Raw genomic sequence first — 17,032 nt, forward strand, 5'->3', positions numbered from 1 at the left:
TAAAAGGTAACAAAAATATGAAAATTTCTTTGTGTTCTGAAATGTGCAGTTGTGAGCAATAATCTGTCCTGCATTAGAATAATAGCAGGAAGTTCTAAGATACCATTTTCGATGTGGAGTTGGCTTGTAATAGCTTCTCTTTTCCTAAGATGGAGATACTGTTTAATTTATACTATCTTTTGCAAAAGTGCCCTTGTTGCTTATACACATTTTAAATAACCAAGGTAGCCTTAATGTGTAGCCCTAAAGCATTGCCTCTTGATTGTATTTCTAGAACGATATAAAGCACTTGCATATAGAATATTTGTAGTTATTCCCTACTAATGGAATGGTTTATCGAAGTGATGGATTATTGGATTTGCCATATGTATGAAACAGAGACATTTATTCTGCAGCACCTAGTATCATTTAAGTAATAAATGTCAGTAGGGAGTATTGCTGTATGTGAATGTACGGTACAAAAGTTTCATCTCTGTAACACAAATGTTGGGCTTTTTTTGTGTGTGTGTGGTACGCGGGCCTCTCTCTGTTGTGGCCTCTCCCGTTGCGGAGCACAGGCTCCAGACGCGCAGGCTCAGCGGCCATGGCTCATGGGCCCAGCCGCTCCGCCTATGTGGGATCTTCCCGGACCGGCGCACGAACCCGCGTCCCCTGCATCGTCAGGCGGACTCTCAACCACTGCGCCACCAGGGAAGCCCAATGTTGGGCATTTTTTAATTCCTTATAAAAGGTTCATTTGTTTTCTATACACCATAGAATATATTTTGGAGATTCAAAGCACGTTGATTACATTCTAAAACTGAGAATGCACATAAAGAGTTGCCCAGAAGTGAGTAATCTTATGAAGAGATTCTCTATCATGTTCCAAACAACTGGCTTATACTTTGAAACACTTTTCCCACAGAAACAATATCATGCTACCATGGGTTACGAGGCCAAGCCTTCTGAGGAAGGCTAAACCCTCACATAGCTGTCCTTTAATACTCAAGGAACCTGCCTGAGTTTTGGATCTTGGCAACAGGGTCGTGTCAACAGTTTGAACGATGGAAAATGTAAATTTCCACCTCCCTTCCTAAGAACAAGGTCTTTCTTGCTTCAATTTTTGCAGCCCTCTCTATCCCCTAATGCCCTTGGGGTCCATTAAACCTGTGATGTTTGCTGGCCTCCTCTCCTGACTCGGAGGCTTCCTCTTAGTCTGCCCCACCTCCCGGGGTTCTTCATATTCCCAAATCACCCGCCTTTCTACTGCTACCAATCAGTTTTCTTAGTAGAGCTGATATCTTGTGATGTTTAAAGAGAAAGCAGTCGGTTCATACTCTTTCCCAGAAAGAATGACTGTGATCATCTTCCCCACATCTGGAACGCATCCATACCAGCCTCGTGCAGTTACCACGCAGGGCTGCAGCTGCATTTTTTTTTTTTTTTTTTTTTTTTTTTGCAGTGCACGGGCTTCTCACTGCTGCGGAGCACAGGCTCCGGACGTGCAGGCTCAGCGGCCATGGCTCACGGGCCCAGCCGCTCCGCGGCATGTGGGATCTTCCCGGACCGGGGCACGAACCCGCGTCGCCTGCATCGGCAGGCGGACTCTCAACCACTGCGCCACCAGGGAAGCCCTGCAGCTGCCTTTTTACAAGGGCATGCCTTGGAACCCATTTGCAGAAATGGCAATGTTCCACAGTAAAGTGAAAAAAGCATTCCAGCAGTTTATAGAAGGACAGTAATATTTTCGGCCAGGAGCAAGCCTATCACACTTCATCCGTTCCTCATGGTGAGTTCTCAGCTGGTCCTACATTTCATAGTTGTTTCTTTTCCTCCACTTATGAACCCACAGAGTTTTCTTACAGTCCTCAGGAAGTCTTTACCTCTGAGGTATCTTCTTGGTGAAGACTCTTCTAGGGAGTGAAATGTTTCATGAAGTTAATAGCATTCCTTAGGCTCTCAGAGAAATGCTTAGGAGATGTCACAAAAATGTGCCTTTTCGAAGTTTGCAAAATTCACGTTTTGCACCATAATTTAACCAAAATATTTATGAAGATGCTAGCATTTTCCAAGTATAGTAATTAGTTCACAACTGGGAAATATTATTCCTGTAGATGAATATAAGTTCTGCATTTAAATGTCCTTTATGCCATTCTGCCTCATGAAGTACCTTATATGCAAAAATCTCAGTGTATAATAACTCATGAGTTACAATCTGCTTTCATGTGGCCATGTTCCTGGAGTAGAGCAGTGACATGTGACCCCAAACACTGTGCAAGGTCCCCAAGATTGCTTTAGAATGCAATTATGTACATATGATGGGGATGATTTTCTTTCTTTCTTTTTTTTTTCTTCCTCCAGCTAGGCCACCAGAGGGTGATTTCCTTTAAAATCAAGCTTGTCATTTATACTTGAACAAAGACTTTTATGTACATTATTAAACTAAAACTTTTATATTTTACTTTGGGATGCATTATATTTGGAAAGGAGACCAGCAGATTTCTTTCCCCGGTGTTTTTCTTTGGATAATCTTAATTAAACTTGGAGAATTTGTCTAGTTTTGAGCCCATATTTATTGCGGTTGATAGAAGTAGTCCAAGAATGTGTGTAACCGGGAGGAATCGAGTCCCTAGTTACAGCTTTGCTAACATCCCAGGGTTGAAGGTGGTTGTGTGGGACATGGTTAATCAAGAATTTGCTGTTTTGGAAAAGAGAAAAAGTCCACACTTTTAAAAAAGTGCTGTACATATTCTGAAGAGTCATTTTGTACACTACAGTGAAGAATGCACACAGGTAAAGTACTGCTTAAGGAGTAACGTGTCCCCCTTATACACAGAGCATTTGGGGAAGATCTGATGTTTCACAGGTGGATTGAGGCAGTTAGTTAGATTATAAAGAAACTGAGCTAGATATTTCGTTGTATTGCCCAACTAAGTGTAAAGTTAAATTCTTAGTAGAAATTTGGTTATACCAACATCACTGTAAAATGCCCATAAGAAAAAATAGTTCCCAAGGAAGCTTCTGTGGTCCAAGGGCTTGTATATAAGAATTTTCGTTTAGAAAAAGCACACTGGATGCATTGAGAGACCTTGTCGGGGGCTGAGAATGGATGTGTCTGGAGAAATCATGTACCTGTTATTTAAACATAGCATCTTCTGTCTTGAGATTTTTTTAAAAAATACTTGCCTGTCTTTTTGGTCAGCTAAATGTAAATAAAAAGTATTATCTGTTATCCAGTGATCATAACTGGCAAGTTCTTTTCTTCTTTTCTTCCTACACTGGCTCTTAAAAATTCCCATTTAGGTTATCAGTCAAGTTTCGTCCTCATTTGTTTTTGCTGAAGTAGGAAACAAATGTCTGTTTTTTAAAAAGAAATAAAGGTGCAAAGAATTAAAATGTCCAGACTTTCCCCACATTTTTTAAAAGTATAACATTGTAGAAAATGAATTTCAGTTCATTCCCCTGTAGTCACCAGGCATAGTGCAAAATTAATAGATGACCATTTTGAAACAAGGATTCATCTTCGATACTGGGCATATAGGCAAAGTGGTCTTAATCTTGAGATTACTCACTTGGGAAAGAACACAACTGAAGACATGGCACATAGTAGCTCTTCGCTGTTGACTTATCTCTTTATCAAAACTGGATAATTTTTTAAAATATTTATTTTATTTTGGATGCACCGGGCCTTAGTTGAGACACGCCGGATCTTTTTAGTTGTGGCATGTGGACTTCTTAGTTGCGGCATGCGGACTCTTACTTGCAGCATGCATGTGGGATCTATTTCCCCGAGCTGGGATTGAACCCGAGCCCCCCTGCCGTGGGAGCGTGGAGTCTTATCCACTGGACCACCAGGGAAGTCCCGAAATTGGATATTTATAGCTGTTTCTCACACTTCCAAATTATTAGATATTACTAAATCAAAAGTTGCTCATTCATTTTTTTTGTCCTCAGAATAATTAAACAATAAAACCATCAATTCAACCTTAGCTACATAATCACTTCATTTAATAATTTAAAGCATAAATGCACATCCATGCTTCTGCCTCAATACTTTCATGTCCTGTACAGTTGAGAAACAAATTTTATCACCATATTCTGTAAAGTTTCATGATTCTTACAGCCCTGCCTCCCAAAACTGTATGCTTGTTTCTCTGACAAATCCAGAATTCTCCAACGCTTCTAACCATCACTCCTGCAGCCTCACCATTTGCGGTTCCTTGGCGATGCTCTTGCTGAAACCCACTTGCTGCTGATGGAATTGAGTCAAATGAAATTTAAATGCAGGTTTTAATTGGATGCTTGATTTACTCAAGGTACCACACTTAGTATTTGCCATGGGGTCTTACAGTGGTACCTAAGCTGATGCTCTATAGCCCACGTCCCCACAGTGTGCTATGGAGCACCTCTGTAATCTACCCACTTTGCCTGCGCATGTCTCTCATGTCATGGAGGTTTCCTGTCACTCTGAGAGCACCTAGCTAAAGGCTCTGAAACAGAGGGTCCCCAACAAACACTGGCATCAACATTCATCTCCTCTTTTTCTGCAGCTTGTCAATAAGGGGAAGTTGAAGGTTGTGGGGCAGATACACAGGCTGTTTGAAGATGGGACTTTTGGGACCCATCTTTGAGGGATGAATGCGAGGTGTCACATAAAACATATTTATGAGCGCTAATTAGTGGAATAAGTCGCTACAGGATTAATACCCTTCCCACAAACCTAAGTTGAAGTTTAGTTAATAGAAAATGATAACACACATATATGTAAAACATACATCAAAGAGTCAACTTTTCATTTATTCAACAAAAACCTTTCCTATTCTGTATCTACACTCACTGACTTGCTTATCTCATGCTGCCTCACGGCTTTACCTTTTCTAGGCAACTGACTCACACATGTTAATCTCCAGCCCGGACTTCTCTAAATCCCAGAATTGTATATCTGACTGCCAACATCATCTCTCCACTTGGATGCCTAATAGGTATCTCAAACTTAGCATGTCCAAAATCAAAACTCGTGACACTTCCTATTATTCCCGGTTCTCCAGAACAAAAGACCTGGAGTGTTTTAGAACATCTCATTACTGCACATCCCCCAGGCACTCCATCAGGAAATCGTGTTGCTTCTAGCTTCAAATGTATCTGGAATCAAAGCACTTCTCATACCTTTGCTGCTGCTAGTGGTTCAAGACAGTATGGTCTTACTTGGGTTATTGCACTAACCTCCTAACTGGTTCCCTGCTTTTGCCCTTTTCCCGCTTAAGGCTAGTTTCAACAGAGCAGCATGAGTGAGCCTGTAAAATGTAAATCAGATCATGTCACCCCTCTGCTCCACTGACGTCTCATCCCACTTCAATAGTAAAATGACAACCCAGTTGAAAAACAGACACAGATTCCGAATAGGCATTTCGCCAAAGATGTGCAAATGGCCAATAAGCACATGAAAAGATGCTCAACATCATTAGACATCAGGGAAATGGAAATCCAAACCAGTATGGGCTTCACATCCACTAGGATAGCTAGAATCAAAAAGACAGACAATACCAAGTCTTAGCAAGGATAGGATAAAGTCAGAGCCCTTGTAAATTGCTGGTGGGGATATAAAATGGTGTAGCCACTATAGAAAGTTTTGGAAGTTCTTCAAGATGTTAAACATTGAGTTACCATGCAACCCAGCAAATCCATTCCTAGGCACATACCTAAGAGAGATGACAACATATATCACACAAAAACTTGAATACAAATGTTCATAGCAGCATTATTCATAATAGCCCAAATTGGAAAGTAGAAACAATCCAAACGTCTATCAACTGATTGGATGATGGATAATGTGGTCTATCCATACAATGGAATATTTTTCAGCCATAAAAAGAGATGAAGTGTCGATAAATGCTACAACATGTATGAACCTTGAAAACATCATGTTAAGTGGGAAAAAAAGCAGTCACAAAACCCCATATATTATATAATTCTATTTATATGAAATGTCCAGAATAAACAGAAGTAGAGTGTAGACATGTAGTTGCCAGGGACTGAGGGAAGGGGTAATGAAGAATGACTGCTCATGGGTATGGGTTTCTTCTTGTGGTGATGAAAATGATTTGGAATTAGCGTGATGATTGCACAGCTTTTGAATATACTACAAGTCATTGGGCTGTACACTTTAAAAAGGTGAATTGTGTAGTAGGTAAATTTCAACTTAATAAAAAAACAAAAAGTCAAACAAACAAACAAAAAGAGGAAACAACTTGAATGTCTATCAACTGAAAAGTGTGGTTCAAACTTACCTTAGGTGATAAAAATGTTCTAGATTGATTGTGATAATGTTTGCACAACTCTTTGACTATGCTAAAAACTACTGAACTGCATACTTTAAACGGGTGAGTGTTATGGTATGTGAATTGCATTTCAATAAATCTGCAAAACATAATGAATGAGTGAATGAACTCTTTGAACTACAAAAAAAGTAAAAGTGTATCGATTATTCCCAGGCTTACCTTTAGGAATACCTTTAGAAATCCAGCCAATACCAAAATAATTCAAATTTTGAGCTTTAATTTACCAGCACTGTCATTTTTCTAGATTTAATAATATTTATTTTATCAGGTTTTTAAAATGTGAAATTTTGGGGGGAAAACACTTCTTTTTTAAGGAGAACCCCCAAATTGTGTGTCAGGATCCATAAAATGTAGGACTGTCCCTGGCCAGAGCAGTGATCAAAACAGACAAAAATACTTGCCATATAGAACTCGTATTTCAGTGGGAAAAGAAAAATAAAAACTAGATAAGAAAATAAAACACATGATATGGCAGGTGCCATGGGGGAAAATATATAAGGGAAGGAGAATAAGTAGTGTGTGGGTCCTTGCAATTTTAGATTGGGTGGCATAGGATTCACTGTGAAAAAAAGCATTTGAGTTCAGACCCAAAAGAGATGAGAAGACAGAGCTGCGTGGATGTGAGGCACAAGTCAATCTTTGTGCACATCCTTAATTAGCTCTTTTAAGATGCTTTTCTAGAAGAGCAAAGTTGGATAGAAGAGTGAACACATTTTTCATGGTGCCAAATCATCTTCCTGCTCAGCAGTTCTTGAGAATACTCTTTCCCCGCCGAAAAAACATGCTTTCATATTTTAAAAGAATTGCTAATTTGTTCAGAAAAAAACCCACTCTAACCTCATTGTTATTTTTAATTGAATGCATGTTTGAAAGCTGGTGATATTGAATTCTTTTTCATACCTTTTCCTAAAACCATTCGCTCTCTTTTATGAATTGCCTACATACCTTTTAGGACATTTATCTTTTTTATTGATTTGTAAGAGTTCTTTACATATTAAGATTATAAACACTTTCTTTTATTTTACAAATATATGTATTTTAATCAGATAATATCAGATAACAGACTAGCAAAAGGTAGTAATATGACTTTCCTACCTGCAGAATTTTCTGAGTTTTTTGTAGCAAATATATTAATTTTTCCTAAAAATCTGAATTTGTATATATTCTTAGAAATGTCTTCTCTACTCTAAGAGAAGAAAAATATTTTCTTCTAGATCTGTTATAGATTCGTTGACAGAACATTTATCTTTCATTCACTTAGAATTTACTTGCGTAAATGATATCAGACAAGAGTATTTCCCCTGGTGTTTTTAGCCAGGTAGCTTAGCTGGCTAGTAAGTTGGTTAAATAATTTAATTTCAAATATCAACTTTAACATATAGTAAAAGTTTATATCCACCTAGTTTATTTCTAGTTTTTATCTTCTTTTTGACTTATCTATTCCTGAACTGGTACTACGTTAAAAAAAATGTGTAGCTTTATAATAAGAACACTTTTAAATTTGGTAGAATAAGTTCACAGTAATTTTTCTTCCATTTTTTGTAAAAACGTCTTTATTGGAGTATAATTGCTTTACAATGGTGTGTTAGTTTCTGCTTTATAACAGAGTGAATCAGCTATACATATACATATATGCCCATATCTCCTCCCTCTTGCATCTCCCTCCCACCCTCCCTATCCCACCCCTCTAGTTGGTCACAAATCACTGAGCTGATCTCCCTGTGCTATGCAGTTGCTTACCACTAGCTATCTATTTTACATTTGGTAGTGTATATACGTCCATGCCACTCTCTCACTTCACCCCAGCTTACCCTTGCCCCTCCACATGTCCTCAAGTCCATTCTCTACGTCTGTGTCTTTATTCCTGTCCTGCCCCTAGGTTCTTCAGAACCTTTTTTTTTTTTTTTGGATTCCATATATATGTGTCAGCATATGGTATTTGTTTTTCTCTTTCTGACTTACTTCACTCTGTATGACAGACTCTAGGTCCATCCACCTCACTACAAATAACTCAATTTCTTTTCTTTTTATGGCTGAGTAATATTCCATTGTATGTATGTGCCACATCTTCTTTATCCATTCATCTGTCAATGGACGCTTAGGTTGCTTCCATGTCCTGGCTATTGTAAATAGTGCTGCAATGAACATTGTGGTACATGACTCTTTTTGAATTAAGGTTTTCTCAGGGTATATGCCCAGTAGTGGGATTGCTGGGTCATATGGTAGTTCTATTTTTAGTTTTTTAAGGAAACGCCATACTGTTCTCCATAGTGGCTGTATCAATTTACATTCCCACCAACAGTGCAAGAGGATTCCTTTTTCTCCACACTCTCTGCAGCATTTATTGTTTGTAGAGTTTTTTGATGATGGCCATTCTGACTGGTGTGAGGTGATACCTCATTGTGGTTTTGATTTGCATTTCTCTAATGATTAGTGATGCTTAGCATTCTCTCATGTGTTTTTTGGCTATCTGTATATGTTCTTTGGAGAAATGTCTATTTAGGTGTTCTGCCCATTTTTGGATTGGTTTTTGTGTGTGTGTGTGTGGTACACGGGCCTCTCATTGTTGTGGCCTCTCCCATTGCGGAGCACAGGCTCCGGAAGCGCAGGCTCAGCGGCCATGGCTCACGGGCCCAGCCGCTCCGCGGCATGTGGGATCTTCCCGGACTGGGGCACGAACTCGTGTCCCCTGCATCGGCAGGCGGACTCTCAACCACTGTGCCACCAGGGAAGCCCGGTTGTTTGGTTTTTTTGATATTGAGTTGCATGAGCTGCTTGTAAATTTTGGAGGTTAATCCTTTGTCCGTTGATTCACTTGCAAATATTTTCTCCCATTCTGAAGGTTGTCTTTTCGTCTTGTTTATGGTTTCCTTTGCTGTGCAAAAGCTTTTAAGTTTCATTAGGTCCCATTTGTTGATTTTTGTTTTTATTTCCATTTCTCTAGAAGGTGGGTCAAAAAGGATCTTGCTGTGATTTATGTCATAGAGTGTTCTGCCTATGTTTTCCTCTAAGAGTTTTATAGTGTCTGGCCTTACATTTAGGTCTTTAATCCATTTTGAGTTTATTTTTGTGTATGGTGTTAGGGAGTGTTCTAATTTTACATCTAGGCTCTCCAGTTTTCCCAGCACCACTGATTGAAGAAGCTCTCTTTTCTCTATTGTATATTCTTGCCTCCTTTATCAAAAATAGTGTGACCATGTGTCTGTGGGTTTATCTCTGGGCTTTCTCTCCTGTTCCAGGTGGTTATCAATTTAAGGTAGTTATCAATACATATGTTCCTACTACCATTTTCTTAATTGTTTTGGGTTTGTTATTATAGGTCTTTTCCTTCTCTTGTGTTTCCTCCCTAGAGAAGTTCCTTTAGCATTTGTTGTAAAGCTGGTTTGGTGGTGCTGAATTCTCTTAGCTTTTGCTTGTCTGTAAAGGTTTTAATTTCTCTGCCAAATCTGAATGAGATTTTTGCTGGGTAGACTAATCTTGGTTGTAGGTTTTTCCCTTTCGTCACTTTAAATATGTCCTGCCATTCCCTTCTGGCTTGCAGAGTTTCTGCTGAAAGATCAGCTCTTAACCTTATGGGGATTCCCTTGTATATTGTTTGTTGTTTTTCCCTTGCTGCTTTTAATATTTTTTCTTTATATTTAATTTTTGATAGTTTGATTAAAGTGTATCTTGCCTTATTTCTCCTTGGTTTTATCCTGTATGGGACTCTCTGCGCTTCTTGGACTTGATTGACTATTTCCTTTCGCATATTAGGGAACTTTTCAACTATCATCTCTTCAAATATTTTCTCAGTTCCTTTCTTTCTCTCTTCTTCTTCTGGGACCTCTATAATTCAAATGTTGGTGCATTTAATGTTGTCCCAGAGGTCTCTGAGACTGTCCTCAATTCTTTTCATTCTTTTTTCTTTATTCTGCTCTGCAGTAGTTACTTCCACTATTTTATCTTCCAGGTCACTTATCTGTTCTTCTGCCTCAGTTATTCTGCTATTGATTCCTTCTAGAGAATTTTTAATTTCATTTATTGTGTTGTTCATCACTGTTTGTTTGCTCTTTAGTTCTTCTAGGTCCTTTTTAAATGTTTCTTGTATTTTCTCCATTCTGTTTCCAAGGTTTTGGATCATCTTTACTATCATTACTCTGGATTCTTTTTCAGGTAGACTGCCTATTTCCTCTTCATTTGTTAGGTCTAGTGTGTTTTTACCTTGCTCCTTCGTCTGCTGTGTGTTTCTCTGTCTTCTCATTTTGCTTAACTTACTGTGTTTGGGGTCTCCTTTTCACAGGCCCCAGGTTCGTAGTTCCCATTGTTTTTGGTGTCTGCCCCCAGTGGCTAAGGTTGGTTCAGTGGGTTGTGTAGGTTTCCTGGTGGAGAGGACTGGTGCCTGTGTTCTGGTGGATGAGGCTGGATCTTGTCTTTCTGGTGGGCAGGTCCATGTCCAGTGGTGTGCTTTGGGGTGTCTGTGACCGTATTATGATTTTCGGCAGCCTCTCTGCTAATGGGTGGGGTTGTGTTCCTGTCTTGCTAGTTGTTTGGCATAGGGTGTCCAGCACTGTAGCCTGCTGGTCGTTGAGTGGAGCTGGGTCTTGGCGTTGAGATGGAGATCTCTGGGAGATTCTCACCGTTTGATATTACGTGGAGCTAGGAGGTCTCTGGTGGACCGGTGTCCTGAACTCGGCTCTCCCACCTCAGAGGCACAGGCCTGATGCCTGGCTGGAGCATGAAGACCCTGTCATCCACACGGTTCAGAATAAAAAGTAGAAAAAAAGAAAGAAAGAAAGAAAAAATAAAATAAAGTTATTAAAATAAATTATAATTATCAAAAAAAATTAAAAGTAATAAGAAAGAAAGAAGAGAGCAACCAAACCAAGAAACAAATCCACCAATGATAACAAGCGCTCACAGGCTTCCTGGTGGCGGCAGCAGCAGTCTTAGGGTCTCATGCCCGTCTCTGGGATCCGCGCTCATAGCCGCAGCTCGCGCCCGTCTCTGGAGCTCGTTTAAGCAGAGCTCTGAATCCCTTCTCCTCGTGCACCAGGAAAGAAAAACGCAAGAAAAAGTCTCTTGTCTCTTCGGCAGCTCCAGACTTTTTCCGGACTCCCTCCCTGCTAGCTGTGGCGCACTAGCCCCTTCAGGCTGTGTTCACGCAGCCGACCCCAGTCCTCTCCCTGGGATCTGACTGAAGCCCGAGCCTCAGCTCCCATCCCCGCCCGTCCCAGTGGGTGAGCAGACAAGCCTCTCGGGCTGGTGAGTGCTGGTCAGCACCGATCCTCCATGTGGGAATCTCTCTGCTTTTCCCTCTGCACCCCTGTCACTGTGCTCTCCTCCATGGCTCCGAAACTTCCCCCACCAGGGAGTTTCTTGCCTTTTGGGAAGTCTGAGGTCTTCTGCCAGTGTTCAGTGGGTGTTCTGTAGGAGTTGTTCCACATGTAGATGTATTTCTGATGTATTTGTGGGGAGGAAGGTGATCTCCACATCTTACTCTTCCACCATCTTGAAGCCCTACCTTCATTTTTGATAAATGGTGAAAAAACTGATGCAATTTCTTTCCTTCTCCTCTCCACTTTTCTATTCAGGTTAGCCAATGGATCTATGTCTCAAACAGTAAGTCAGAAAAGTGATTCTAATGTCACAAGTATGAATTTCAATCCAGAAATTAGGGTACAACAATGATCTCATGTGATCTCAAGTCAAGTCAACTTGACTGGCTCCAAGATGCCCAGATATTTGGTTAAACATTATTCTTGGTGTACTCGTGAGGGTGTTTTTAGGTGAGATTAACAGTAGAGCCAGTAGACCCAGTAAGGCAGATTGCCCTGCCCAGTGTGGGTGAGCCTCATCCAATTCATTGGAGGCCTGAGAAGAACAAAAAGGGCTGAGTAAAGGAAAAATCACTCTCTCTGTCTTTGAGCTGGGACATTAGTCTTCTGCACTGAGCCTTGGACTTGGATTGAAACTCCATCAGTTTTCCCGATTCTTAGACTTTTGGCTCTTCCTGCATCTCTAGGTTGCCAGCTTCACATTTTGGGACTTTCTAACCTCTATATTTATGTGAGCCAATTCCTTATAATAAATCATATGTATTTATATATGTATATGTATATTTATCCTATTGGTTCTGTTTCTTTGGAGAATCTAGATTAATACATCTAATTTTCTCATTTTCCTTATATTGTCTTAACTTCAACTCAGTGCTTACCATCAAATTGGACTGATGGGAAATTCAACTCCAGTTTTCTTGGAGTTGAAACCTAGGGCAGCATATAGAGCCCAGACCTTAAGACAAGGAACAAGTTTTCTACCTCCCTGATCATTTATCCATCATGAGTCACTGCTGAGATACTCATCGCTTCTGATTACTTGATCTCTTTAGGGGCAGTCGTTTCTGCACGTTTGGGGCCACCATTGGTGCAAGATTATCTCTGATGAAGCTTAAAACCATCAACTCCTTTCCTTTTGGGTGTTGCCACTTTCCTAGAGTTCTTTCAAGGAATAGGGCATGAGTCATTTCTGCTTATGGGATCCTCAAACATATATCCCTGAATTCAAATTGTTAAGATGTCCATTCTTTCCAAAATGATATATAGATTCAGTACAATCCCAATCAAAATCCCAGGAAGATTTTGGGGAGAAATTAATGTACTACCTGATTTCCAGACTTACTATAAAATTATACATTAGTTACAACAATGTGAAATTAGAGAGAGGACACACATATAGATCAATGAAACAGTATCAAGGGTTCAGAAATAAACCCACACATATATGGTCAAAGATCTTTGATTAAAAAAAATTCTAAGCTGAGGAGATACAACAGTGAACAGGACAATTTTTTTTTTTTTTTTTTGCCCTCATGGAGTTTGCATTCAACTGGGCAAGACAAATAATTTATTCAAAGTAAACAAATATTTGAGTAATTAAATTTGGCAGTGGTGAATGCTATGAAGAAGTAGATCAGGATAAAGGCATAGAGAATGACTTTTAGGAAAGGCTACTGAAATAGCGTAGGTAGAGATGATTATTGAGCAGAGATGTGAATAATGAGAAGGAACAAACGTGGTGGAACTATTTTTATCATGCAATTCTGTTTTTTTTTTCCATCTGTTTTGTTTAGTCATTCTTTCAATACATGTTTGTTGTGCTCCTACTATGTGCCAGATATTATTCTAGGTGTTGGAAATAGAGCAGTGAATAAAATATATTTTAAAAGCCTACACCCAGGCAGCTTACTTTTTTGTAGAGAAACAAGGAGTAAACTACATAAATAAGTAAAAGGCATGGGATGTTAGTGGAAATGCTAAGGCACAAAAAGAAAGGAAGGGGGTAGAGAGAGTGAGTGTGCACATAGGTATGGGTGAGTGATGATGGTTTTCATTTAAGATGCAGTGGCTAGGAAAGGCTTACTTAGAAGATGATATTTGGAGGAAGTGAAGGAAGACTTATGCAGTTACGGGGGTGGCAGTGGGGAAAGATGATCCAAGAAGAGGAACCGGCAGGTGCAAAGTCCTGAGGTAGAGCATGCCTGTTGGCTAGCAAGGGGCACTCGGGGGGAGAGTGGAAAGAGATAAGATAGTGCGTACAGGGGCTAGACAGATCCTATGGGGTGTTTTGGTCATCGTTAGTATTTGACTTTTGCTTAGAGATGAGAAGCCACTAGAGGAATTTGAGCAGAAGTTAACATGTATGACTTAGCTCTTGATGGGATTGCTTTAATTAAAACTGTTTTTTAAAGAAAGAGAGGAATAAGCAACTTTGCTTTTCTAAACCTGGAAGAAGGAAAAAAGAGGTAAACAAACCACGGAAAGCATAAATAAATGCATTTTATTAGGGACAGAGGGCTGAAGCAATGAGGGTGAATCACAGTCACAGAACCGGTTATGTCCAAAGTACTCAGGAAATGGTTTGGTCCCTAATTAATCACTCCATGTTGTTAAACTCAGTGGAGATAAATTTAGCCAGCAGTAGGTGGAATGAGATAGGTTCTCATGAAAACATGTTTTCAATAAATTTGGCAAAGAATACTGTGTAAAACCCAAATAACCGAAACCACGCCCTAATAATGTTGCATTTGGTGGTCCACATCCCCAGCAGCGACCACTTGAGTTGTCTGTGCCTGAGGCAGGAAGACTGAGGATGTTAACATTTGTTTAGCAGAAGGGGCAGGGATACTGTGGTGGGTGAAGGTAGGAGCTAGTCCTGAAATATACAAATGCTTTGGTGTTACCGCCCCCTGGTGGCGATTCTATTGACAAAAATTAACTTCCGTGTGATTTGGGCATATTTGCTGTCAGGGCTCACACTTGGTTAAATTCCAATTGTCAGTAAAAGAAAAGTGAATTCTTAGTATTAGTCCTTGGATTGCACTTATTTAATTCATTTAATGTGTAGACGGAAAGTTTCTGTTTTGACTGGCAGCACAATTTTTCTGAGGAGAAAATGCTTTTTTGTTTATTTAAACTCAGAGGAGCCATTTGAGTGTCAAGGGCTGGGACCCAGAAAAGAGGAAGGGTCTTGCATAATAAAGCGAGAGAAAATTGGGCTTCGCGGAAGAAAGATGAGAGAGGTGTGGCTAAGGGGAGGGGAATACACCAGAGGAGAAGGAGGCCAGGGAAGAAGAAGAGAGAAATGCTGGCTGGAAGGACTGGGGCTTGAGGCTAACACAGTGCCAGTGAGACATTCTTTTGAAGATGACAGCTCAAGGATTTTGAGGACAAAGATATCTAATAACATTTCAGTCGTTTGCCCAGCAGAGGTGAAACCCTCTGGCTTCCCCACTGCCTCTCCCTCCCTTGGCCAGACTCTCACTCAAACCTATGATACAAGCTGGCGCGTTGACTCTGGTGTTCTGGTACATCTAGGGAGTGGGGGATTGAAGAAGAGGAGAATGACTGCCCGTTGGGGTTAATGTGGGCTGAGAGAGAGAGAGAGAGAGAGAGAGAGAGAGAGAGAGCTGTTGTGAGTCACGGGGTGAAGATAAAGAATTCAGAGTAAAATGGACAGCGAGGCCAGTGGAAGAAACTCTGCTCTATGTGGTTGTGAAATAGAATTCATATTTTATGGCAAGACAAGAAAATTTTAAACATAAAAAATTTTCTCTGCCCTCTGGCCTCCGCTCTCCTGCCTATTGTGCATTGTGTACCTGCATTATGCATCGACCAGACCTCCCCATCGTCAGAAATACCTGCTCAGCCATAAAGAGCAATATTGTTCTAGCATCAATAAGATAATTCCTTAAAGATAACATTCCTTCTTGATAAGGGGTCACAAGGAGCTTAATCTGGATTATGTAAACTGTCAATAATATGTCATCCAAGGTACAGCCCTCTGTCTCAAAAACTTTATGTAACTGTGTCTTGACTTCTAACAGGCACAACAGTTTTCAGAGATTTCTGAGATGCTCTTCCCGGGTTGTAATCCTCAAATGTGACTCGAATAAAATTTTCCATTTCTATCTTAGATTGACTGATTCATTTTTTGTTGATGTGGTTGAGGCTCAAGCTAGTTTTGTTCTGTAACTATAAGATGAAAACATAATTCCCCAAATAATGGGGGACTTGGGAACACAGAGGTAGTTATCCTTTGGTTATATGGGTGTGTGCTACCTTCAAGGGTTTGGGACTCTGACTTGAAAGAAATTATGTGAAAAATATGGCTTCAAATTTAATGACATTCTTAGCAGCACTACTTATAAGAGCTCAAACTTGGAAATAATCCCACTATTCATTGACAGTAGAATTGATAAGTAAATTGCAGAATTTTTATATGATAGAATGCTACACAGCAATAAGAATAAATGCTCCATAACCACAACAAAGATCTGAATGAATCTCACAAATACAATGTGGAGTGAAAAAAACCAGATACAAATGGGTGCGTATCAAATTAAAGACAGCACAAAAACAGGCAAAACTAACACATACTGTTGTCAAACAGTTCAGTTCTGGCAACATGGCTGCATATGTTTCCACTTGCTCACTGTCGGAGTAGAGATATAAGTGGTAGAAAGACCAAAAAGGAATAAACAAGTCATTATTTGCAGTCTATGTCATTATTTACTTAGAAAATCCAAGCGAATCTATAAATTATTAGAAAAAAACCATATTTATCAAGCTTACTGGATGCAATATGAAAACAACTGCTTTCCTATATACCAGTAACAACTAATTAGAAATACAATTTTCCAAATTTTTCAATTTTCAAATTTTCAATAGAATCTATATATATGTGTGTATATATATATAGAGAGAGAGACTAAACCTAGGAATATAAATCTTACAAAAAATGTGTAATACATACTTGGGGAAAAACTTCAAAGTTTCATTGCTGGACACATAATCTCTAAATGAATAAAAAGATATACTATGCTTGAGTATTAGGGATAGAATAGGAAGTTTTCAATGAATATTGAATAAATGATTGAATGGGTTAATTAATGTGGGAAAGGGCTGCATCTTAGTCTTTTGTTTTGGTATCCTTTCTTCATATAGCACCTAGAATAGTATCTGGCACATAGTAGGGACTCAAAAATATTGAAGGAAGAAAACAAAGGAAGGGAAGGGAGAGGAGGAAAGGATGAACCACTTTAAGTGAGAGATATGGCATTGGGTGAAAAAATTATTAAACATTTTCAATCCTTGTATTCCATTATAGTTTTCACTTTTGCTACCACCCACTTGCTTCATTGTTGTAATACTGTATTTGTTTAGTCCTTTATGGTTTAC

Source organism: Phocoena phocoena, chromosome 1, assembly GCF_963924675.1.
Source record: "Phocoena phocoena chromosome 1, mPhoPho1.1, whole genome shotgun sequence".
NCBI lineage: Eukaryota > Metazoa > Chordata > Mammalia > Artiodactyla > Phocoenidae > Phocoena > Phocoena phocoena.